This window comes from Heterodontus francisci, chromosome 9, assembly GCF_036365525.1.
Source record: "Heterodontus francisci isolate sHetFra1 chromosome 9, sHetFra1.hap1, whole genome shotgun sequence".
NCBI classification, from domain to species: domain Eukaryota; kingdom Metazoa; phylum Chordata; class Chondrichthyes; order Heterodontiformes; family Heterodontidae; genus Heterodontus; species Heterodontus francisci.
The window spans coordinates 19535870-19561303 of record NC_090379.1 but is presented as its reverse complement, the minus strand read 5'-3'; positions in this window follow the sequence as shown (position 1 = coordinate 19561303).

Below are 25434 nucleotides of genomic sequence, written 5' to 3'. Positions count from 1 at the left end.
GTGGGAGCTCGGATAAAACAGTGAGAGTGGGAGCTGCGATAAATCGGTGAGAGTGGGAGCTGGGATAGATCAGTGGGAGTGGGAATTGGGATAAATCAGTGAGTGTGGGAGCTGGGATAAATCATTGGGTGTGGGAGTTGGGATAAATCAGTGACAGTGGGAGCTGGGATAAAACAGTGAGAGTCGGAGCTGGGATAAAACAGTGAGAGTCGGAGCTGGGATACATCAGTGAGAGTGGGAGTTGGGATAAAGCTTTGAGAGTGGGAGTTGGGATTAAGCAGTGAGACGGGGAGCTGGGATAAATCAGTGAGAGTGGGAGCTGGGATAAATCAGTGAGAGTGGCAGCTGGGATAAAACAGTGAGGGTCGGAGCTGGGATAAAACAATGAGAGTCGGAGCTGGGATAAATCAGTGAGAGTGGGAGTTGGGATAAAGCAGTGAGAGTGGGAGTTGGGATTAAGCAGTGAGACTGGGAGCTGGGATAAATCAGTGAGAGTGGGAGCTGGGATAAATCAGTGAGAGTGGGAGTTGGGGTAAATCAGTGAGAGTGGGAGCTGGGATAAATCAGTGAGAGTAGGAGCTCGGATAAAACAGTGAGAGTGGGAGCTGGGATAAATCTGTGAGAGTGGGAGCTGGGATAAATTACTGAGAGTGGGAGCTGGGATAAAACAGTGAGGGTGGGAGCCCCGTTAAATCAGTGAGAGTGGGAGTTGGGGTAAATCAGTGAGAGTGGGAGCCGGGATAAATCATTGAGAGTGGGAGTTGGGGTAAATCAGTGAGAGTGGGAGTTGGGGTAAATCAGTGAGAGTGGGAGCTGGGATAAATCAGTGAGAGTGGGAGCCGGGATAAATCGGTGAGAGTGGGAGCTGGGATAAATTATTGAGAGTGGGAGCTCGGATAAAACAGTGAGGGTGGGAGCTCGGATAAAACAGTGAGAGTGGGAGCTGCGATAAATCGGTGAGAGTGGGAGCTAGGATAGATCAGTGGGAGTGGGAATTGGGATAAATCAGTGAGTGTGGGAGCTGGGATAAATCATTGGGTGTGGGAGTTGGGATAAATCAGTGACAGTGGGAGCTGGGATAAAACAGTGAGAGTCGGAGCTGGGATAAAACAGTGAGAGTCGGAGCTGGGATACATCAGTGAGAGTGGGAGTTGGGATAAAGCTTTGACAGTGGGAGTTGGGATTAAGCAGTGAGACGGGGAGCTGGGATAAATCAGTGAGAGTGGGAGCTGGGATAAATCAGTGAGAGTGGCAGCTGGGATAAAACAGTGAGGGTCGGAGCTGGGATAAAACAATGAGAGTCGGAGCTGGGATAAATCAGTGAGAGTGGGAGTTGGGATAAAGCAGTGAGAGTGGGAGTTGGGATTAAGCAGTGAGACTGGGAGCTGGGATAAATCAGTGAGAGTGGGAGCTGGGATAAATCAGTGAGAGTGGGAGTTGGGGTAAATCAGTGAGAGTGGGAGCTGGGATAAATCAGTGAGAGTAGGAGCTCGGATAAAACAGTGAGAGTGGGAGCTGGGATAAATCTGTGAGAGTGGGAGCTGGGATAAATTACTGAGAGTGGGAGCTGGGATGAAACAGTGAGGGTAGGAGCCCCGTTAAATCAGTGAGAGTGGGAGTTGGGGTAAATCAGTGAGAGTGGGAGCCGGGATAAATCATTGAGAGTGGGAGTTGGGGTAAATCAGTGAGAGTGGGAGTTGGGGTAAATCAGTGAGAGTGGGAGCTGGGATAAATCAGTGAGAGTGGGAGCCGGGATAAATCAGTGGGAGTGGGAGCTCGGATAAAACAGTGAGAGTGGGAGCTGGGATAAATCGTTGAGAGTGGGAGTTGGGGTAAATCATTGAGAGTGGGAGTTGGGGTAAATCAGTGAGAGTGGGAGCCGGGATAAATCATTGAGAGTGGGAGTTGGGGGAAATCAGTGAGAGTGGGAGCCGGGATAAATCAGTGAGAGTGGGAGTTGGGGTAAATCAGTGAGAGTGGGAGCCGGGATAAATCATTGAGAGTGGGAGTTGGGGTAAATCAGTGAGAGTGGGAGCTGGGATAAATCATTGAGAGTGGGAGTTGGGGTAAATCAGTGAGAGTGGGAGTTGGGGGTAAATCAGTGAGAGTGGCAGCTGGGATAAATCAGTGAGAGTAGGATCTCGGATAAAACAGTGAGAGTGGGAGCAGGGATAAATCGGTGAGAGTGGGAGCTGGGATAAATTACTGAGAGTGGGAGCTGGGATAAAACAGTGAGGGTGGGAGCCACGTTAAATCAGTGAGAGTGGGAGTTGGGGTAAATCAGTGAGAGTGGGAGCCGGGATAAATCATTGAGAGTGGGAGTTGGGGTAAATCATTGAGAGTGGGAGTTGGGGTAAATCAGTGAGAGTGGGAGCCTGGAGAAATCATTGAGAGTGGGAGTTGGGGTAAATCATTGAGAGTGGGAGTTGGGGTAAATCAGTGAGAGTGGGAGCCGGGATAAATCATTGAGAGTGGGAGTTGGGGTAAATCAGTGAGAGTGGGAGTTGGGGTAAATCAGTGAGAGTGGGAGCCGGGATAAATCAGTGAGAGTAGGAGGTGGGATAAATCAGTGAGAGTGTGAGTTGGGATAAAGCAGTGAGAGTGGTTGTTGGGATTAAGCAGTGAGGGTGGGAGCTGGGATAAATCGGTGAGAGTGGGAGCTGGGATAAATCGGTGAGAGTGGGAGCTGGGATAAATCGGTGAGAGTGGGAGCTGGGATAAATCAGTGAGAGTAGGAGGTGGGATAAATCAGTGAGAGTGTGAGTTGGGATAAAGCAGTGAGAGTGGGAGCCGGGATAAATCAGTGGGAGTGAGAGCTCAGATAAAACAGTGAGAGTGGGAGCTGGGATAAATCGGTGAGAGTGGGAGCTGGGATAAATCAGTGGGAGTGAGAGCTCAGATAAAACAGTGAGAGTGGGAGCTGGGATAAATCGGTGAGAGTGGGAGCTGGGATAAATCAGTGAGAGTAGGAGCTCGGATAAAACAGTGAGAGTTGGAGCTGGGATAAATCGGTGAGAGTGGGAGCTGGGATAAATCAGTGAGAGTAGGAGGTGGGATAAATCAGTGAGAGTGTGAGTTGGGATAAAGCAGTGAGAGTGGTTGTTGGGATTAAGCAGTGAGGGTGGGAGCTGGGATAAAACAGTGAGAGTGGGAGCCGGGATAAATCAGTGGGAGTGGGAGTTGGGATAAATCAGTGAGAATGGGAGCTGGGATAAATCAGTGAGAGTCGGAGCTGGGATAAAACAGTGAGAGCGGGAGCTGGGATAAATCAGTGAGAGTGGGAGCTGGGATAAATCAGTGAGAGTAGGAGCTCGGATAAAACAGTGAGAGTGGGAGCTGCGATAAATCGGTGAGAGTGGGAGCTGGGATAAATTATTGAGAGTGGGAGCTGGGATAAAAGAGTGAGTGTGGGAGCTGGGATAAGTCAGTGAGATTGGGAGTTGGGGTAAATCAGTGAGAGTAGGAGCTCGGATAAAACAGTGAGAGTGGGAGCTGGGATAAATCGGTGAGAGTGGGAGCTGGGATAAATCAGTGAGAGTGGGAGCTGGGATAAATCAGTGAGAGTAGGAGCTCGGATAAATCAGAGAGAGTGGGAGCTGGGATAAAACAGTGAGAGTGGGAGCTGGGATAAATCGGTGAGAGTGGGAGCTGGGATAAATCAGTGAGAGTGGGAGCTCGGATAAATCGTTGAGAGTGGGAGCTGGGATAAATCAGTGAGATTGGGAGTTGGGGTAAATCAGTGAGAGTAGGAGCTCGGATAAAACAGTGAGAGTGGGAGCTGGGATAAATCGGTGAGAGTGGGAGCTGGGATAAATCAGTGAGAGTGGGAGTTGGGGTAAATCAGTGAGAGTGGGAGCTGGGATAAATCAGTGAGAGTGGGAGTTGGGGTAAATCAGTGAGAGTGGGAGCTGGGATAAATCAGTGAGAGTAGGAGCTCGGATAAAACAGTGAGAGTGGGAGCTGGGATAAATCTGTGAGAGTGGGAGCTGGGATAAATTACTGAGAGTGGGAGCTGGGATAAAACAGTGAGGGTGGGAGCCCCGTTAAATCAGTGAGAGTGGGAGTTGGGGTAAATCAGTGAGAGTGGGAGCCGGGATAAATCATTGAGAGTGGGAGTTGGGGTAAATCATTGAGAGTGGGAGTTGGGGTAAATCAGTGAGAGTGGGAGCCGGGATAAATCATTGAGAGTGGGAGTTGGGGTAAATCAGTGAGAGTGGGAGTTGGGGTAAATCAGTGAGAGTGGGAGCTGGGATAAATCAGTGAGAGTGGGAGCCGGGATAAATCAGTGCGAGTGGGAGCTCGGATAAAACAGTGACAGTGGGAGCTGGGATAAATCGTTGAGAGTGGGAGTTGGGGTAAATCATTGAGAGTGGGAGTTGGGGTAAATCAGTGAGAGTGGGAGCCGGGATAAATCATTGAGAGTGGGAGTTGGGGGAAATCAGTGAGAGTGGGAGCCGGGATAAATCATTGAGAGTGGGAGTTGGGGTAAATCAGTGAGAGTGGGAGCCGGGATAAATCATTGAGAGTGGGAGTTGGGGTAAATCAGTGAGAGTGGGTGTTGGGGTAAATCAGTGAGAGTGGGAGTTGGGGTAAATCAGTGAGAGTGGGAGCTGGGATAAATCAGTGAGAGTGGGAGCCGGGATAAATCAGTGGGAGTGGGAGCTCGGATAAAACAGAGTGGGAGCTGGGATAAATCGTTGAGAGTGGGAGTTGGGGTAAATCATTGAGAGTGGGAGTTGGGGTAAATCAGTGAGAGTGGGAGCCGGGATAAATCATTGAGAGTGGGAGTTGGGGGAAATCAGTGAGAGTGGGAGCCGGGATAAATCAGTGAGAGTGGGAGTTGGGGTAAATCAGTGAGAGTGGGAGCCGGGATAAATCATTGAGAGTGGGAGTTGGGGTAAATCAGTGAGAGTGGGAGCTGGGATAAATCATTGAGAGTGGGAGTTGGGGTAAATCAGTGAGAGTGGGAGTTGGGGTAAATCAGTGAGAGTGGGAGCTGGGATAAATCAGTGAGAGTAGGAGCTCGGATAAAACAGTGAGAGTGGGAGCTGGGATAAATCGGTGAGAGTGGGAGCTGGGATAAATTACTGAGAGTGGGAGCTGGGATAAAACAGTGAGGGTGGGAGCCACGTTAAATCAGTGAGAGTGGGAGTTGGGGTAAATCAGTGAGAGTGGGAGCCGGGATAAATCATTGAGAGTGGGAGTTGGGGTAAATCATTGAGAGTGGGAGTTGGGGTAAATCAGTGAGAGTGGGAGCCGGGAGAAATCATTGAGAGTGGGAGTTGGGGTAAATCATTGAGAGTGGGAGTTGGGGTAAATCAGTGAGAGTGGGAGCCGGGATAAATCATTGAGAGTGGGAGTTGGGGTAAATCAGTGAGAGTGGGAGTTGGGGTAAATCAGTGAGAGTGGGAGCCGGGATAAATCAGTGAGAGTAGGAGGTGGGATAAATCAGTGAGAGTGTGAGTTGGGATAAATCAGTCAGAGTGGTTGTTGGGATTAAGCAGTGAGGGTGGGAGCTGGGATAAATCGGTGATAGTGGGAGCTGGGATAAATCGGTGAGAGTGGGAGCTGGGATAAATCAGTGAGAGTGGGAGATGGGATAAATCGGTGAGACTGGGAGCTGGGATAAATCAGTGGGAGTGAGAGCTCAGATAAAACAGTGAGAGTGGGAGCTGGGATAAATCGGTGAGAGTGGGAGCTGGGATAAATCAGTGAGAGTAGGAGCTCGGATAAAACAGTGAGAGTGGGAGCTGGGATAAATCGGTGAGAGTGGGAGATGGGATAAATCAGTGAGAGTAGGAGGTGGGATAAATCAGTGAGAATGTGAGTTGGGATAAAGCAGTGAAAGTGGTTGTTGGGATTAAGCAGTGAGGGTGGGAGCTGGGATAAAACAGTGAGAGTGGGAGCTGGGATAAATCAGTGGGAGTGGAGTTGGGATAAATCAGTGAGAATGGGAGCTGGGATAAATCAGTGAGAGTCGGAGCTGGGATAAAACAGTGAGAGCGGGAGCTGGGATAAATCAGTGAGAGTGGGAGCTGGGATAAATCAGTGAGAGTGGGTGCTGGGATAAAACAGTGAGAGTGGGAGCCGGGATAAATCAGTGGGAGTGGGAGTTGGGATAAAGCAGTGATGGTGGGAGCTGGGAAAAGCAGTGAGGGTGGGAGCTGGGATAAATCATTGGGTGTGGGAGTTGGGATAAATCAGTGACAGTGGGAGCTGGGATAAAACAGTGAGGGTCGGAGCTGGGATAAAACAGTGAGAGTCGGAGCTGGGATATATCAGTGAGAGTGGTAGCTGGGATAAATCAGTGAGAGTGGGTGCTGGGATAAATCAGTGAGAGTGGGAGCTGGGATAAATCAGTGGGAGTGGGAGTTGGGATAAATCAGTGAGAGTGGGTGCTGGGATAAATCAGTGGGAGTGGGAATTGGGATAAATCAGTGAGTGTGGGAGCTGGGATAAATCAGTGAGAGTAGGAGCTGGGATAAACCTGTGAGAGTGGGAGTTGGGGTAAATCAGTGAGAGTGGGAGTTGGGAGAAAGCAGTGAGAGTGGGAGTTGGGATTAAGCAGTGAGACTGGGAGCTGGGATAAATCAGTGAGAGTGGGAGTTGGGGTAAATCAGTGAGAGTGGGAGCTGGGATAAATCAGTAAGAGTAGGACCTCGGATAAAACAGTGAGAGTGGGAGCTGCGATAAATCGGTGAGAGTGGGAGCTGGGATAAATTATTGAGAGTGGGAGCTGGGAGAAAACAGTGAGGGTGGGAGCTGGGATAAATCAGTGAGAGTGGGAGCTGGGATAAAACAGTGAGAGTGGGAGCTGGGATAAATCTGTGAGAGTGGGAGCTGGGATAAATTACTGAGAGTGGGAGCTGGGATAAAACAGTGAGGGTGGGAGCCCCGTTAAATCAGTGAGAGTGGGAGTTGGGGTAAATCAGTGAGAGTGGGAGCCGGGATAAATCATTGAGAGTGGGAGTTGGGGTAAATCATTGAGAGTGGGAGTTGGGGTAAATCAGTGAGAGTGGGAGCCGGGATAAATCATTGAGGGTGGGAGTTGGGGTAAATCAGTGAGAGTGGGAGTTGGGGTAAATCAGTGAGAGTGGGAGCTGGGATAAATCAGTGAGAGTGGGAGCCGGGATAAATCAGTGCGAGTGGGAGCTCGGATAAAACAGTGAGAGTGGGAGCTGGGATAAATCGTTGAGAGTGGGAGTTGGGGTAAATCATTGAGAGTGGGAGTTGGGGTAAATCAGTGAGAGTGGGAGCCGGGATAAATCATTGAGAGTGGGAGTTGGGGGAAATCAGTGAGAGTGGGAGCCGGGATAAATCAGTGAGAGTGGGAGTTGGGGTTAATCAGTGAGAGTGGGAGCCGGGATAAATCATTGAGAGTGGGAGTTGGGGTAAATCAGTGAGAGTGGGAGCCGGGATAAATCATTGAGAGTGGGAGTTGGGGTAAATCAGTGAGAGTGGGTGTTGGGGTAAATCAGTGAGAGTGGGAGTTGGGGTAAATCAGTGAGAGTGGGAGCTGGGATAAATCAGTGAGAGTGGGAGCCGGGATAAATCAGTGGGAGTGGAAGCTCGGATAAAACAGAGTGGGAGCTGGGATAAATCGTTGAGAGTGGGAGTTGGGGTAAATCATTGAGAGTGGGAGTTGGGGTAAATCAGTGAGAGTGGGAGCCGGGATAAATCATTGAGAGTGGGAGTTGGGGGAAATCATTGAGAGTGGGAGCGGGGATAAATCAGTGAGAGTGGGAGTTGGGGTAAATCAGTGAGAGTGGGAGCCGGGATAAATCATTGAGAGTGGGAGTTGGGGTAAATCAGTGAGAGTGGGAGCTGGGATAAATCATTGAGAGTGGGAGTTGGGGTAAATCAGTGAGAGTGGGAGTTGGGGTAAATCAGTGAGAGTTGGAGCTGGGATAAATCAGTGAGAGTAGGAGCTCGGATAAAACAGTGAGAGTGGGAGCTGGGATAAATCGGTGAGAGTGGGAGCTGGGATAAATTACTGAGAGTGGGAGCTTGGATAAAACAGTGAGGGTGGGAGCCACGTTAAATCAGTGAGAGTGGGAGTTGGGGTAAATCAGTGAGAGTGGGAGCCGGGATAAATCATTGAGAGTGGGAGTTGGGGTAAATCATTGAGAGTGGGAGTTGGGGTAAATCAGTGAGAGTGGGAGCCGGGATAAATCATTGAGAGTGGGAGTTGGGGTAAATCATTGAGAGTGGGAGTTGGGGTAAATCAGTGAGAGTGGGAGCCGGGATAAATCATTGAGAGTGGGAGTTGGGGTAAATCAGTGAGAGTGGGAGTTGGGGTAAATCAGTGAGAGTGGGAGCCGGGATAAATCAGTGAGAGTAGGAGGTGGGATAAATCAGTGAGAGTGTGAGTTGGGATAAAGCAGTGAGAGTGGTTGTTGGGATTAAGCAGTGAGGGTGGGAGCTGGGATAAATCGGTGAGAGTGGGAGCTGGGATAAATCGGTGAGAGTGGGAGCTGGGATAAATCAGTGAGAGTGGGAGCTGGGATAAATCAGTGAGAGTGGGAGGTGGGATAAATCAGTGAGAGTGTGAGTTGGGATAAAGCAGTGAGAGTGGGAGCCGGGATAAATCAGTGGGAGTGAGAGCTCAGAAAAAACAGTGAGTGGGAGCTGGGATAAATCGGTGAGAGTGGGAGCTGGGATAAATCAGTGAGAGTAGGAGCTCGGATAAAACAGTGAGAGTGGGAGCTGGGATAAATCGGTGAGAGTGGGAGATGGGATAAATCAGTGAGAGTAGGAGGTGGGATAAATCAGTGAGAATGTGAGTTGGGATAAAGCAGTGAGAGTGGTTGTTGGGATTAAGCAGTGAGGGTGGGAGCTGGGATAAAACAGTGAGAGTGGGAGCCGGGATAAATCAGTGGGAGTGGAGTTGGGATAAATCAGTGAGAATGGGAGCTGGGATAAATCAGTGAGAGTCGGAGCTGGGATATATCAGGGAGAGTGGTAGCTGGGATAAATCAGTGAGAGTGGGCGCTGGGATAAATCAGTGAGAGTGGGAGCTGGGATAAATCAGTGGGAGTGGGAGTTGGGATAAATCAGTGATGGTGGGAGCTGGGAAAAGCAGTGAGGGTGGGAGCTGGGATAAATCATTGGGTGTGGGAGTTGGGATAAATCAGTGACAGTGGGAGCTGGGATAAAACAGTGAGGGTCGGAGCTGGGATAAAACAGTGAGAGTCGGAGCTGGGATATATCAGGGAGAGTGGTAGCTGGGATAAATCAGTGAGAGTGGGCGCTGGGATAAATCAGTGAGAGTGGGAGCTGGGATAAATCAGTGGGAGTGGGAGTTGGGATAAATCAGTGAGAGTGGGTGCTGGGATAAATCAGTGGGAGTGGGAATTGGGATAAATCAGTGAGTGTGGGAGCTGGGATAAATCAGTGAGAGTAGGAGCTGGGATAAACCTGTGAGAGTGGGAGTTGGGGTAAATCAGTGAGAGTGGGAGTTGGGAGAAAGCAGTGAGAGTGGGAGTTGGGATTAAGCAGTGAGACTGGGAGCTGGGATAAATCAGTGAGAGTGGGAGTTGGGGTAAATCAGTGAGAGTGGGAGCTGGGATAAATCAGTAAGAGTAGGACCTCGGATAAAACAGTGAGAGTGGGAGCTGCGATAAATCGGTGAGAGTGGGAGCTGGGATAAATTATTGAGAGTGGGAGCTGGGAGAAAACAGTGAGGGTGGGAGCTGGGATAAATCAGTGAGAGTGGGAGCTGGGATAAAACAGTGAGAGTGGGAGCTGGGATAAATCTGTGAGAGTGGGAGCTGGGATAAAACAGTGAGGGTGGGAGCCCCGTTAAATCAGTGAGAGTGGGAGTTGGGGTAAATCAGTGAGAGTGGGAGCCGGGATAAATCATTGAGAGTGGGATTTGGGGTAAATCATTGAGAGTGGGAGTTGGGGTTAATCAGTGAGAGTGGGAGCCGGGATAAATCATTGGGAGTGGGAGTTGGGGTAAATCAGTGAGAGTGGGAGCCGGGATAAATCATTGAGAGTGGGAGTTGGGGTAAATCAGTGAGAGTGGGAGTTGGGGTAAATCAGTGAGAGTGGGAGTTGGGGTAAATCAGTGAGAGTGGGAGCTGGGATAAATCAGTGAGAGTGGGAGCCGGGATAAATCAGTGGGAGTGGGAGCTCGGATAAAACAGAGTGGGAGCTGGGATAAATCGTTGAGAGTGGGAGTTGGGGTAAATCATTGAGAGTGGGAGTTGGGGTAAATCAGTGAGAGTGGGAGCCGGGATAAATCATTGAGAGTGGGAGTTGGGGGAAATCAGTGAGAGTGGGAGCCGGGATAAATCAGTGAGAGTGGAAGTTGGGGTAAATCAGTGAGAGTGGGAGCCGGGATAAATCATTGAGAGCGGGAGTTGGGGTAAATCAGTGAGAGTGGGAGCCGGGATAAACATTGAGAGTGGGAGTTGGGGTAAATCAGTGAGAGTGGGAGTTGGGGTAAATCAGTGAGAGTGGGAGCTGGGATAAATCAGTGAGAGTAGGAGCTCGGATAAAACAGTGAGAGTGGGAGCTGGGATAAATCGGTGAGAGTGGGAGCTGGGATACATTACTGAGAGTGGGAGCTGGGATAAAACAGTGAGGGTGGGAGCCACGTTAAATCAGTGAGAGTGGGAGTTGGGGTAAATCAGTGAGAGAGGGAGCCGGGATAAATCATTCAGAGTGGGAGTTGGGGTAAATCATTGAGAGTGGGAGTTGGGGTAAATCAGTGAGAGTGGGAGCCGGGAGAAATCATTGAGAGTGGGAGTTGGGGTAAATCATTGAGAGTGGGAGTTGGGGTAAATCAGTGAGAGTGGGAGCCGGGATAAATCATTGAGAGTTGGAGTTGGGGTAAATCAGTGAGAGTGGGAGTTGGGGTAAATCAGTGAGAGTGGGAGCCGGGATAAATCAGTGAGAGTAGGAGGTGGGATAAATCAGTGGGAGTGGGAGCCGGGATAAATCAGTGAGAGTGGGAGTTGGGGTAAATCAGTGAGAGTGGGAGCTGGGATAAATCAGTGAGAGTGGGAGTTGGGGTAAATCAGTGAGAGTGGGAGCTGGGATAAATCAGTGAGAGTGGGAGCCGGGAATAATCAGTGGGAGTGGGAGCTCGGATAAAACAGTGAGAGTGGGAGCTGGGATAAATCGTTGAGAGTGGGAGTTGGGGTAAATCATTGAGAGTGGGAGTTGGGGTAAATCAGTGAGAGTGGGAGCCGGGATAAATCATTGAGAGTGGGAGTTGGGGGAAATCAGTGAGAGTGGGAGCCGGGATAAATCAGTGAGAGTGGGAGTTGGGGTTAATCAGTGAGAGTGGGAGCCGGGATAAATCATTGAGAGTGGGAGTTGGGGTAAATCAGTGAGAGTGGGAGCCGGGATAAATCATTGAGAGTGGGAGTTGGGGTAAATCAGTGAGAGTGGGTGTAGGGGTAAATCAGTGAGAGTGGGAGTTGGGGTAAATCAGTGAGAGTGGGAGCTGGGATAAATCAGTGAGATTGGGAGCCGGGATAAATCAGTGGGAGTGGGAGCTCGGATAAAACAGAGTGGGAGCTGGGATAAATCGTTGAGAGTGGGAGTTGGGGTAAATCATTGAGAGTGGGAGTTGGGGTAAATCAGTGAGAGTGGGAGCCGGGATAAATCATTGAGAGTGGGAGTTGGGGGAAATCAGTGAGAGTGGGAGCCGGGATAAATCAGTGAGAGTGGGAGTTGGGGTAAATCAGTGAGAGTGGGAGCCGGGATAAATCATTGAGAGTGGGAGTTGGGGTAAATCAGTGAGAGTGGGAGCCGGGATAAATCATTGAGAGTGGGAGTTGGGGTAAATCAGTGAGAGTGGGAGTTGGGGTAAATCAGTGAGAGTGGGAGCTGGGATAAATCAGTGAGAGTAGGAGCTCGGATAAAACAGTGAGCGTGGGAGCTGGGATAAATCGGTGAGAGTGGGAGCTGGGATAAATTACTGAGAGTGGGAGCTGGGATAAAACAGTGAGGGTGGGAGCCACGTTAAATCAGTGAGAGTGGGAGTTGGGGTAAATCAGTGAGAGTGGGAGCCGGGATAAATCATTGAGAGTGGGAGTTGGGGTAAATCATTGAGAGTGGGAGTTGGGGTAAATCAGTGAGAGTGGGAGCCGGGAGAAATCATTGAGAGTGGGAGTTGGGGTAAATCATTGAGAGTGGGAGTTGGGGTAAATCAGTGAGAGTGGGAGCCGGGATAAATCATTGAGAGTGGGAGTTGGGGTAAATCAGTGAGAGTGTGAGTTGGGATAAAGCAGTGAGAGTGGGAGCCGGGATAAATCAGTGGGAGTGAGAGCTCAGATATAACAGTGAGAGTGGGAGCTGGGATAAATCGGTGAGAGTGGGAGCTGGGATAAATCAGTGGGAGTGAGAGCTCAGATAAAACAGTGAGAGTGGAAGCTGGGATAAATCGGTGAGAGTGGGAGCTGGGATAAATCAGTGAGAGTAGGAGCTCGGATAAAACAGTGAGAGTGGGAGCTGGGATAAATCGGTGAGAGTGGGAGATGGGATAAATCAGTGAGAGTAGGAGGTGGGATAAATCAGTGAGAATGTGAGTTGGGATAAAGCAGTGAGAGTGGTTGTTGGGATTAAGCAGTGAGGGTGGGAGCTGGGATAAAACAGTGAGAGTGGGAACCGGGATAAATCAGTGGGAGTGGAGTTGGGATAAATCAGTGAGAATGGGAGCTGGGATAAATCAGTGAGAGTCGGAGCTGGGATAAAACAGTGAGAGCGGGAGCTGGGATAAATCAGTGAGAGTGGGAGCTGGGATAAATCAGTGAGAGTGGGTGCTGGGATAAAACAGTGAGAGAGGGAGCCGGGATAAATCAGTGGGAGTGGGAGTTGGGATAAAGCAGTGATGGTGGGAGCTGGGAAAAGCAGTGAGGGTGGGAGCTGGGATAAATCATTGGGTGTGGGAGTTGGGATAAATCAGTGACAGTGGGAGCTGGGATAAAACAGTGAGGGTCGGAGCTGGGATAAAACAGTGAGAGTCGGAGCTGGGATATATCAGTGAGAGTGGTAGCTGGGATAAATCAGTGAGAGTGGGCGCTGGGATAAATCAGTGAGAGTGGGAGCTGGGATAAATCAGTGGGAGTGGGAGTTGGGATAAATCAGTGAGAGTGGGTGCTGGGATAAATCAGTGGGAGTGGTAATTGGGATAAATCAGTGAGTGTGGGAGCTGGGATAAATCAGTGAGAGTAGGAGCTGGGATAAACATGTGAGAGTGGGAGTTGGGGTAAATCAGTGAGAGTGGGAGTTGGGAGAAAGCAGTGAGAGTGGGAGTTGGGATTAAGCAGTGAGACTGGGAGCTGGGATAAATCAGTGAGAGTGGGAGTTGGGGTAAATCAGTGAGAGTGGGAGCTGGGATAAATCAGTGAGAGTAGGACCTCGGATAAAACAGTGAGAGTGGGAGCTGCGATAAATAGGTGAGAGTGGGAGCTGGGATAAATTATTGAGAGTGGGAGCTGGGAGAAAACAGTGAGGGTGGGAGCTGGGATAAATCAGTGAGATTGGGAGTTGGGGTAAATCAGTGAGAGTAGGAGCTCGGATAAAACAGTGAGAGTGGGAGTTAGGCTAAAGCAGTGAGAGTGGGAGCTGGGAAAAAAGAGTGAGAGTGGGAGTTGGGTTGAAGCAGTGCGAGTGGGAGCTGGGATAAAACAGTGAGAGTGGGAGCTGGGATAAAGCAGTGAGGGTGGGAGCCCCGTTAAATCAGTGAGAGTGGGAGTTGGGGTAAATCAGTGAGAGTGGGAGTTGGGGTAAATCATTGAGAGTGGGAGTTGGGGTTAATCAGTGAGAGTGGGAGCCGGGATAAATCATTGAGAGTGGGAGTTGGGGTAAATCAGTGAGAGTGGGAGCCGGGATAAATCATTGAGAGTGGGAGTTGGGGTAAATCAGTGAGAGTGGGAGTTGGGGTAAATCAGTGAGAGTGGGAGTTGGGGTAAATCAGTGAGAGTGGGAGCTGGGATAAATCAGTGAGAGTGGGAGCCGGGATAAATCAGTGGGAGTGGGAGCTCGGATAAAACAGAGTGGGAGCTGGGATAAATCGTTGAGAGTGGGAGTTGGGGTAAATCATTGAGAGTGGGAGTTGGGGTAAATCAGTGAGAGTGGGAGCCAGGATAAATCATTGAGAGTGGGAGTTGGGGGAAATCAGTGAGAGTGGGAGCCGGGATAAATCAGTGAGAGTGGAAGTTGGGGTAAATCAGTGAGAGTGGGAGCCGGGATAAATCATTGAGAGTGGGAGTTGGGGTAAATCAGTGAGAGTGGGAGCCGGGATAAATCATTGAGAGTGGGAGTTGGGGTAAATCAGTGAGAGTGGGAGTTGGGGTAAATCACTGAGAGTGGGAGCTGGGATAAATCAGTGAGAGTAGGAGCTCGGATAAAACAGTGAGAGTGGGAGCTGGGATAAATCGGTGAGAGTGGGAGCTGGGATAAATTACTGAGAGTGGGAGCTGGGATAAATCAGTGGGAGTGGGAGTTGGGATAAATCAGTGAGAGTGGGTGCTGGGATAAATCAGTGGGAGTGGGAGCTCGGATAAAACAGTGAGAGTGGGAGCTGGGATAAATCGTTGAGAGTGGGAGTTGGGGTAAATCATTGAGAGTGGGAGTTGGGGTAAATCAGTGAGAGTGGGAGCCGGGATAAATCATTGAGAGTGGGAGTTGGGGCAAATCAGTGAGAGTGGGAGTTGGGGTAACTCAGTGAGAGTGGGAGCCGGGATAAATCAGTGAGAGTGGGAGTTGGGGTAAATCAGTGAGAGTGGGAGTTGGGGTAACTCAGTGAGAGTGGGAGCCGGGATAAATCAGTGAGAGTGGGAGTTGGGGTAAATCAGTGAGAGTGGGAGCCGGGATAAATCATTGAGAGTGGGAGTTGGGGTAAATCAGTGATAGTGGGAGTTAGGGTAAATCAGTGAGAGTGTGAGTTGGGATAAAGCAGTGAGAGTGGTTGTTGGGATTAAGCAGTGAGGGTGGGAGCTGGGATAAATCGGTGAGAGTGGGAGCTGGGATAAATCGGTGAGAGTGGGAGCTGGGATAAATCAGTGAGAGTGGGAGCTGGGATAAATCAGTGAGAGTATGAGGTGGGATAAATCAGTGATAGTGTGAGTTGGGATAAAGCAGTGAGAGTGGTTGTTGGGATTAAGCAGTGAGGGTGGGAGCTGGGATAAAACAGTGAGAGTGGGAGCCGGGATAAATCAGTGGGAGTGGGAGCTCAGATAAAACAGTGAGAGTGGGAGCTGGGACAAATCGGTGAGATTGGGAGCTGGGATAAGTCAGTGAGAGTAGGAGCTCGGATAAAACAGTGAGAGTGGGAGCTGGGATAAATCGGTGAGAGTGGGAGCTGGGATAAATCAGTGAGAGTAGGAGGTGGGATAAATCAGTGAGAGTGTGAGTTGGGATAAAGCAGTGAGAGTGGTTGTTGGGATTAAGAAGTGAGGGTGGGAGCTGGGATAAATCGGTGAGAGTGGGAGCTGGGATAAATCGGTGAGAGTGGGAGCTGGGATAAATCGTTGAGAGTGGGAGTTGGGGTAAATCATTGAGAGTGGGAGTTGGGGTAAATCAGTGAGAGTGGGAGCCGGGATAAATCAGTGAGAGTGGGAGATGGGGTAAATCAGTGAGAGTGGGAGCCGGGATAAATCATTGAGAGTGGGAGTTGGGGTAAATCATTGACAGTGGGAGTTGGGATAAATCAGTGAGAGTGGGAGCCGGGATAAATCATTGAGAGTGGGAGTTGGGGTAAATCAGTGAGAGTGGGAGCTGGGATAAATCAGTGAGAGTAGGAGCTCGGATAAAACAGTGAGAGTGGGAGCTGGGATAAATCGGTGAGAGTGGGAGCTGGGATAAAACAGTGAGGGTGGAAGCCACGTTAAATCAGTGAGAGTGGGAGTTGGGGTAAATCAGTGAGAGTGGGAGCCGGGATAAATCATTGAGAGTGGGAGTTGGGGTAAATCATTGAGAGTGGGAGTTGGGGTAAATCAGTGAGAGTGGGAGCCGGGATAAATCATTGAGAGTGGGAGTTGGGGTAAATCATTGAGAGTGGGAGTTGGGGTGAATCAGTGAGAGTGGGAGCCGGGATAAATCATTGAGAGTGGGAGTTGGGGTAAATCAGTGAGAGTGGGAGTTGGGGTAAATCAGTGAGAGTGGGAGCCGGGATAAATCAGTGAGAGTAGGAGGTGGGATAAATCAGTGAGAGTGTGAGTGGGGATAAAGCAGTGAGAGTGGTTGTTGGGATTAAGCAGTGAGGGTGGGAGCTGGGATAAATCGGTGAGAGTGGGAGCTGGGATAAATCGGTGAGAGTGGGAGCTGGGATAAATTATTGAGAGTGGGAGTTGGGGTAAATCAGTGAGAGTGGGAGCCGGGATAAATCATTGAGAGTGGGAGTTGGGGTAAATCAGTGAGAGTGGGAGTTGGGGTAAATCAGTGAGAGTGTGAGTTGGGATAAAGCAGTGAGAGTGGATGTTGGGATTAAGCAGTGAGGGTGGGAGTGGGATAAATCGGTGAGAGTGGGAGCTGGGATAAATCGGTGAGAGTGGGAGCTGGGATAAATCAGTGAGAGTGGGAGCTGGGATAAATCAGTGAGAGTATGAGGTGGGATAAATCAGTGAGAGTGTGAGTTGGGATAAAGCAGTGAGAGTGGTTGTTGGGATTAAGCAGTGAGGGTGGGAGCTGGGATAAAACAGTGAGAGTGGGAGCCGGGATAAATCAGTGGGAGTGGGAGCTCAGATAAAACAGTGAGAGTGGGAGCTGGGATAAATCGGTGAGATTGGGAGCTGGGATAAGTCAGTGAGAGTAGGAGCTCGGATAAAACAGTGAGAGTGGGAGCTGGGATAAATCGGTGAGAGTGGGAGCTGGGATAAATCAGTGAGAGTAGGAGGTGTGATAAATCAGTGAGAGTGTGAGTTGGGATAAAGCAGTGAGAGTGGTTGTTGGGATTAAGCAGTGAGGGTGGGAGCTGGGATAAATCGGTGAGAGTGGGAGCTGGGATAAATCGGTGAGAGTGGGAGCTGGGATAAATCGTTGAGAGTGGGAGTTGGGGTAAATCATTGAGAGTGGGATTTGGTTTAAATCAGTGAGAGTGGGAGCCGGAATAAATCAGTGAGAGTGGGAGTTGGGGTAAATCAGTGAGAGTGGGAGCCGGGATAAATCATTGAGAGTGGGAGTTGGGGTAAATCATTGACAGTGGGAGTTGGGGTAAATCAGTGAGAGTGGGAGCCGGTATAAATCATTGAGAGTGGGAGTTGGGGTAAATCAGTGAGAGTGGGAGCTGGGATAAATCAGTGAGAGTAGGAGCTCGGATAAAACAGTGAGAGTGGGAGCTGGGATAAATCGGTGAGAGTGGGAGCTGGGATAAAACAGTGAGGGTGGAAGCCACGTTAAATCAGTGAGAGTGGGAGTTGGGGTAAATCAGTGAGAGTGGGAGCCGGGATAAATCATTGAGAGTGGGAGTTGGGGTAAATCATTGAGAGTGGGAGTTGGGGTAAATCAGTGAGAGTGGGAGCCGGGATAAATCATTGAGAGTGGGAGTTGGGGTAAATCATTGAGAGTGGGAGTTGGGGTGAATCAGTGAGAGTGGGAGCCGGGATAAATCATTGAGAGTGGGAGTTGGGGTAAATCAGTGAGAGTGGGAGTTGGGGTAAATCAGTGAGAGTGGGAGCCGGGATAAATCAGCGAGAGTAGGAGGTGGGATAAATCAGTGAGAGTGTGAGTTGGGATAAAGCAGTGAGAGTGGTTGTTGGGATTAAGCAGTGAGGGTGGGAGCTGGGATAAATCGGTGAGAGTGGGAGCTGGGATAAATCGGTGAGAGTGGGAGCTGGGATAAAACAGTGAGGGTGGGAGCTCGGATAAAACAGTGAGAGTGGGAGCTGCGATAAATCGGTGAGAGTGGGAGCTGGGATAGATCAGTGGGAGTGGGAATTGGGATAAATCAGTGAGTGTGGGAGCTGGGATAAATCATTGGGTGTGGGAGTTGGGATAAATCAGTGACAGTGGGAGCTGGGTAAAATCGGTGAGAGTCGGAGCTGGGATAAAACAGTGAGAGTCGGAGCTGGGATACATCAGTGAGAGTGGGAGTTGGGATAAAGCTTTGACAGTGGGAGTTGGGATTAAGCAGTGAGATGGGGAGCTGGGATAAATCAGTGAGAGTGGGAGCTGGGATAAATCAGTGAGAGTGGCAGCTGGGATAAAACAGTGAGGGTCGGAGCTGGGATAAAACAATGAGAGTCGGAGCTGGGATAAATCAGCGAGAGTGGGAGTTGGGATAAAGCAGTGAGAGTGGGAGTTGGGATTAAGCAGTGAGACTGGGAGCTGGGATAAATCAGTGAGAGTGGGAGTTGGGATAAATCAGTGAGAGTGGGAGTTGGGGTAAATCAGTGAGAGTGGGAGCTGGGATAAATCAGTGAGAGTAGGAGCTCGGATGAAACAGTGAGAGTGGGAGCTGGGATAAATCTGTGAGAGTGGGAGCTGGGATAAATTACTGAGAGTGGGAGCTGGGATAAAACAGTGAGGGTGGGAGCCCCGTTAAATCAGTGAGAGTGGGAGTTGGGGTAAATCAGTGAGAGTGGGAGCCGGGATAAATCATTGAGAGTGGGAGTTGGGGTAAATCATTGAGAGTGGGAGTTGGGGTAAAACAGTGAGAGTGGGAGCCGCGATAAATCATTGAGAGTGGGAGTTGGGGTAAATCAGTGAGAGTGGGAGTTGGGGTAAATCAGTGAGAGTGGGAGCTGGGATAAATCAGTGAGAGTGGGAGCCGGGATAAATCAGTGGGAGTGGGAGCTCGGATAAAACAGTGAGAGTGGGAGCTGGGATAAATCGTTGAGAGTGGGAGTTGGGGTAAATCATTGAGAGTGGGAGTTGGGGTAAATCAGTGAGAGTGGGAGCCGGGATAAATCATTGAGAGTGGGAGTTGGGGGAAATCAGTGAGAGTGGGAGCCGGGATAAATCAGTGAGAGTGGGAGTTGGGGTAAATCAGTGAGAGTGGGAGCCGGGATAAATCATTGAGAGTGGGAGTTGGGGTAAATCAGTGAGAGTGGGAGCCGGGATAAATCATTGAGAGTGGGAGTTGGGGTAAATCAGTGAGAGTGGGAGTTGGGGTAAATCAGTGAGAGTGGGAGCTGGGATAAATCAGTGAGAGTCGGAGCTCGGATAAAACAGTGAGAGTGGGAGCTGGGATAAATCGGTGAGAGTGGGAGCTGGGATAAATTACTGAGAGTGGGAGCTGGGATAAAACAGTGAGGGTGGGAGCCACGTTAAATCAGTGAGAGTGGGAGTTGGGGTAAATCAGTGAGAGTGGGAGCCGGGATAAATCACTGAGAGTGGGAGTTGGGGTAAATCATTGAGAGTGGGAGTTGGGGTAAATCAGTGAGAGTGGGAGCCGGGATAAATCATTGAGAGTGGGAGTTGGGGTAAATCATTGAGAGTGGGAGTTGGGGTAAATCAGTGAGAGTGGGAGCCGGGATAAATCATTGAGAGTGGGAGTTGGGGTAAATCAGTGAGAGTGGGAGTTGGGGTAAATCAGTGAGAGTGGGAGCCGGGATAAATCAGTGAGAGTAGGAGGTGGGATAAATCAGTGAGAGTGTGAGTTGGGATAAAGCAGTGAGAGTGGTTGTTGGGATTAAGCAGTGAGGGTGGGAGCTGGGATAAATCGGTGAGAGTGGGAGCTGGGATAAATCGGTGAGAGTGGGAGCTGGGATAAATCAGTGAGAGTGGGAGCTGGGATAAATCAGTGAGAGTGTGAGTTGGGATAAAGCAGTGAGAGTGGGAACCGGGATAAATCAGCGGGAGTGAGAGCTCAGATAAAACAGTGAGAGTGGGAGCTGGGATAAATCGGTGAGAGTGGGAGCTGGGATAAATCAGTGGGAGTGAGAGCTCAGATAAAACAGTGAGAGTGGGAGCTGGGATAAATCGGTGAGAGTGGGAGCTGGGATAAATCAGTGAGAGTAGGAGGTGGGATAAATCAGTGAGAGTGTGAGTTGGGATAAAGCAGTGAGAGTGGTTGTTGGGATTAAGCAGTGAGGGTGGGAGCTGGGATAAAACAGTGATAGTGGGAGCCGGGATAAATCAGTGGGAGTGGGAGTTGGGATAAATCAGTGAGAATGGGAGCTGGGATAAATCAGTGAGAGTCGGAGCTGGGATAAAACAGTGAGAGCGGGAGCTGGGATAAATCAGTGAGAGTGGGAGCTGGGATAAATCAGTGAGAGTGGGTGCTGGGATAAAACAGTGAGAGTGGGAGCCGGGATAAATCAGTGAGAGTGGGAGTTGGGATAAAGCAGTGATGGTGGGAGCTGGGAAAAGCAGTGAGGGTGGGAGCTGGGATAAATCATTGGGTGTGGGAGTTGGGATAAATCAGTGACAGTGGGAGCTGGGATAAAACAGTGAGGGTCGGAGCTGGGATAAAACAGTGAGAGTCGGAGCTGGGATATATCAGTGAGAGTGGTAGCTGGGATAAATCAGTGAGAGTGGGCGCTGGGATAAATCAGTGAGAGTGGGAGCTGGGATAAATCAGTGGGAGTGGGAGTTGGGATAAATCAGTGAGAGTGGGCGCTGGGATAAATCAGTGGGAGTGGGAATTGGGATAAATCAGTGAGTGTGGGAGTTGGGGTAAATCAGTGAGAGTGGGAGTTGGGATAAAGCAGTGAGAGTGGGAGTTGGGATAAAGCAGTGAGACTGGGAGCTGGGATAAATCAGTGAGAGTGGGAGTTGGGGTAAATCAGTGAGAGTGGGAGCTGGGACAAATCAGTGAGAGTAGGAGCTCGGATAAAACAGTGAGAGTGGGAGCTGCGATAAATCGGTGAGAGTGGGAGCTGGGATAAATTATTGAGAGTGGGAGCTGGGATAAAACAGTGAGGGTGGGAGCTGGGATAAATCAGTGAGATTGGGAGTTGGGGTAAATCAGTGAGAGTAGGAGCTCGGATAAAACAGTGAGAGTGGGAGCTGGGATAAATCGGTGAGAGTGGGAGCTGGGATAAATTACTGAGAGTGGGAGCTGGGATAAAACAGTGAGGGTGGGAGCCCCGTTAAATCAGTGAGAGTGGGAGTTGGGGTAAATCAGTGAGAGTGGGAGCCGGGATAAATAATTGAGAGTGGGATTTGGGGTAAATCATTGAGAGTGGGAGTTGGGGTAAATCAGTGAGAGTGGGAGCCGGGATAAATCATTGAGAGTGGGAGTTGGGGGAAATCAGTGAGAGTGGGAGTTGGGGTAAATCAGTGAGAGTGGGAGCTGGGATAAATCAGTGAGAGTGGGAGCCGGGATAAATCAGTGGGAGTGGGAGCTCGGATAAAACAGTGAGAGTGGGAGCTGGGATAAATCGTTGAGAGTGGGAGTTGGGGTAAATCATTGAGAGTGGGAGTTGGGGTAAATCAGTGAGAGTGGGAGCCGGGATAAATCATTGAGAGTGGGAGTTGGGGTAAATCAGTGAGAGTGGGAGTTGGGGTAACTCAGTGAGAGTGGGAGCCGGGATAAATCAGTGAGAGTGGGAGTTGGGGTAAATCAGTGAGAGTGGGAGTTGGGGTAACTCAGTGAGAGTGGGAGCCGGGATAAATCAGTGAGAGTGGGAGTTGGGGTAAATGAGTGAGAGTGGGAGCCGGGATAAATCATTGAGAGTGGGAGTTGGGGTAAATCATTGAGAGTGGGAGTTGGGGTAAATCAGTGAGAGTGGGAGCCGGGATAAATCATTGAGAGTGGGAGTTGGGGTAAATCAGTGAGAGTGGGAGTTGGGGTAAATCAGTGAGAGTGGGAGCTGGGATAAATCAGTGAGAGTAGGAGCTCGGATAAAACAGTGAGAGTGGGAGCTGGGATAAATCGGTGAGAGTAGGAGCTGGGATAAATTACTGAGAGTGGGAGCTGGGATAAAACAGTGAGGGTGGGAGCCACGTTAAATCAGTGAGAGTGGGAGTTGGGGTAAATCAGTGAGAGTGGGAGCCGGGATAAATCATTGAGAGTGGGAGTTGGGGTAAATCATTGAGAGTGGGAGTTGGGGTAAATCAGTGAGAGTGGGAGCCGGGAGAAATCATTGAGAGTGGGAGTTGGGGTAAATCATTGAGAGTGGGAGTTGGGGTAAATCAGTGAGAGTGGGAGCCGGGATAAATCATTGAGAGTGGGAGTTGGGGTAAATCAGTGAGAGTGGGAGTTGGGGTAAATCAGTGAGAGTGGGAGCCGGGATAAATCAGTGAGAGTAGGAGGTGGGATAAATCAGTGAGAGTGTGAGTTGGGATAAAGCAGTGAGAGTGGTTGTTGGGATTAAGCAGTGAGGGTGGGAGCTGGGATAAATCGGTGAGAGTGGGAGCTGGGATAAATCGGTGAGAGTGGGAGCTGGGATAAATCATTGAGAGTGGGAGCTGGGATAAATCAGTGAGAGTAGGAGGTGGGATAAATCAGTGAGAGTGTGAGTTGGGATAAAGCAGTGAGAGTGGTTGTTGGGATTAAGCAGGGAGGGTGGGAGCTGGGATAAAACAGTGAGAGTGGGAGCCGGGATAAATCAGTGGGAGTGGGAGCTCAGATAAAACAGTGAGAGTGGGAGCTGGGATAAATCGGTGAGAGTGGGAGCTGGGATAAGTCATTGAGAGTAGGAGCTCGGATAAAACAGTGAGAGTGGGAGCTGGGATAAATCGGTGAGAGTGGGAGCTGGGATAAATCAGTGAGAGTAGGAGGTGGGATAAATCAGTGAGAGTGTGAGTTGGGATAAAGCAGTGAGAGTCGTTGTTGGGATTAAGCAGTGAGGGTGGGAGCTGGGATAAATCGGTGAGAGTGGGAGCTGGGATAAATCGGTGAGAGTGGGAGCTGGGATAAATCGTTGAGAGTGGGAGTTGGGGTAAATCATTGAGAGTGGGAGTTGGGGTAAATCAGTGAGAGTGGGAGCCGGGATAAATCAGTGAGAGTGGGAGTTGGGGTAAATCAGTGAGAGTGGGAGCCGGGATAAATCATTGAGAGTGGGAGTTGGGGTAAATCATTGAGAGTGGGAGTTGGGGTAAATCAGTGAGAGTGGGAGCCGGGATAAATCATTGAGAGTGGGAGTTGGGGTAAATCAGTGAGAGTGGGAGCTGGGATAAATCAATTAGAGTAGGAGCTCGGATAAAATAGTGAGAGTGGGAGCTGGGATAAATCGGTGAGAGTGGGAGCTGGGATAAATTACTGAGAGTGGGAGCTGGGATAAAACAGTGAGGGTGGGAGCCCCGTTAAATCAGTGAGAGTGGGAGTTGGGGTAAATCAGTGAGAGTGGGAGCTGGGATAAATCAGTGAGAGTGGGAGCCGGGATAAATCAGTGGGAGTGGGAGCTCGGATAAAACAGTGAGAGTGGGAGCTGGGATAAATCGTTGAGAGTGGGAGTTGGGGTAAATCATTGAGAGTGGGAGTTGGGGTAAATCAGTGAGAGTGGGAGCCGGGATAAATCATTGAGAGTGGGAGTTGGGGTAAATCAGTGAGAGTGGGAGTTGGGGTAACTCAGTGAGAGTGGGAGCCGGGATAAATCAGTGAGAGTGGGAGTTGGGGTAAATCAGTGAGAGTGGGAGTTGGGGTAACTCAGTGAGAGTGGGAGCCGGGATAAATCAGTGAGAGTGGGAGCTGGGTAAAATCGGTGAGAGTCGGAGCTGGGATAAAACAGTGAGAGTCGGAGCTGGGATACATCAGTGAGAGTGGGAGTTGGGATAAAGCTTTGACAGTGGGAGTTGGGATTAAGCAGTGAGACGGGGAGCTGGGATAAATCAGTGAGAGTGGGAGCTGGGAGAAATCAGTGAGAGTGGCAGCTGGGATAAAACAGTGAGGGTCGGAGCTGGGATAAAACAATGATAGTCGGAGCTGGGATAAATCAGCGAGAGTGGGAGTTGGGATAAAGCAGTGAGAGTGGGAGTTGGGATTAAGCAGTGAGACTGGGAGCTCGGATAAATCAGTGAGAGTGGGAGCTGGGATAAATCAGTGAGAGTGGGAGTTGGGGTAAATCAGTGAGAGTGGGAGCTGGGATAAATCAGTGAGAGTAGGAGCTCGGATGAAACAGTGAGAGTGGGAGCTGGGATAAATCTGTGAGAGTGGGAGCTGGGATAAATTACTGAGAGTGGGAGCTGGGATAAAACAGTGAGGGTGGGAGCCCCGTTAAATCAGTGAGAGTGGGAGTTGGGGTAAATCAGTGAGAGTGGGAGCCGGGATAAATCATTGAGAGTGGGAGTTGGGGTAAATCATTGAGAGTGGGAGTTGGGGTAAATCAGTGAGAGTGGGAGCCGGGATAAATCATTGAGAGTGGGAGTTGGGGTAAATCAGTGAGAGTGGCAGTTGGGGTAAATCAGTGAGAGTGGGAGCTGGGATAAATCAGTGAGAGTGGGAGCCGGGATAAATCAGTGGGAGTGGGAGCTCGGATAAAACAGTGAGAGTGGGAGCTGGGATAAATCGTTGAGAGTGGGAGTTGGGGTAAATCATTGAGAGTGGGAGTTGGGGTAAATCAGTGAGAGTGGGAGCCGGGATAAATCATTGAGAGTGGGAGTTGGGGGAAATCAGTGAGAGTGGGAGCCGGGATAAATCAGTGAGAGTGGGAGTTGGGGTAAATCAGTGAGAGTGGGAGCCGGGATAAATCATTGAGAGTGGGAGTTGGGGTAAATCAGTGAGAGTGGGAGCCGGGATAAATCATTGAGAGTGGGAGTTGGGGTAAATCAGTGAGAGTGGGAGTTGGGGTAAATCAGTGAGAGTGGGAGCTGGGATAAATCAGTGAGAGTAGGCTCTCGGATAAAACAGTGAGAGTGGGAGCTGGGATAAATCGGTGAGAGTGGGAGCTGGGATAAATTACTGAGAGTGGGAGCTGGGATAAAACAGTGAGGGTGGGAGCCACGTTAAATCAGTGAGAGTGGGAGTTGGGGTAAATCAGTGAGAGTGGGAGCCGGGATAAATCACTGAGAGTGGGAGTTGCGGTAAATCATTGAGAGTGGGAGTTGGGGTAAATCAGTGAGAGTGGGAGCCGGGATAAATCATTGAGAGTGGGAGTTGGGGTAAATCATTGAGAGTGGGAGTTGGGGTAAATCAGTGAGAGTGGGAGCCGGGATAAATCATTGAGAGTGGGAGTTGGGGTAAATCAGTGAGAGTGGGAGTTGGGGTAAATCAGTGAGAGTGGGAGCCGGGATAAATCAGTGAGAGTAGGAGGTGGGATAAATCAGTGAGAGTGTGAGTTGGGATAAAGCAGTGAGAGTGGTTGTTGGGATTAAGCAGTGAGGGTGGGAGCTGGGATAAATCGGTGAGAGTGGGAGCTGGGATAAATCGGTGAGAGTGGGAGCTGGGATAAATCAGTGAGAGTGGGAGCTGGGATAAATCAGTGAGAGTGTGAGTTGGGATAAAGCAGTGAGAGTGGGAACCGGGATAAATCAGCGGGAGTGAGAGCTCAGATAAAACAGTGAGAGTGGGAGCTGGGATGAAACAGTGAGAGTGGGAGCTGGGATAAATCTGTGAGAGTGGGAGCTGGGATAAATTACTGAGAGTGGGAGCTG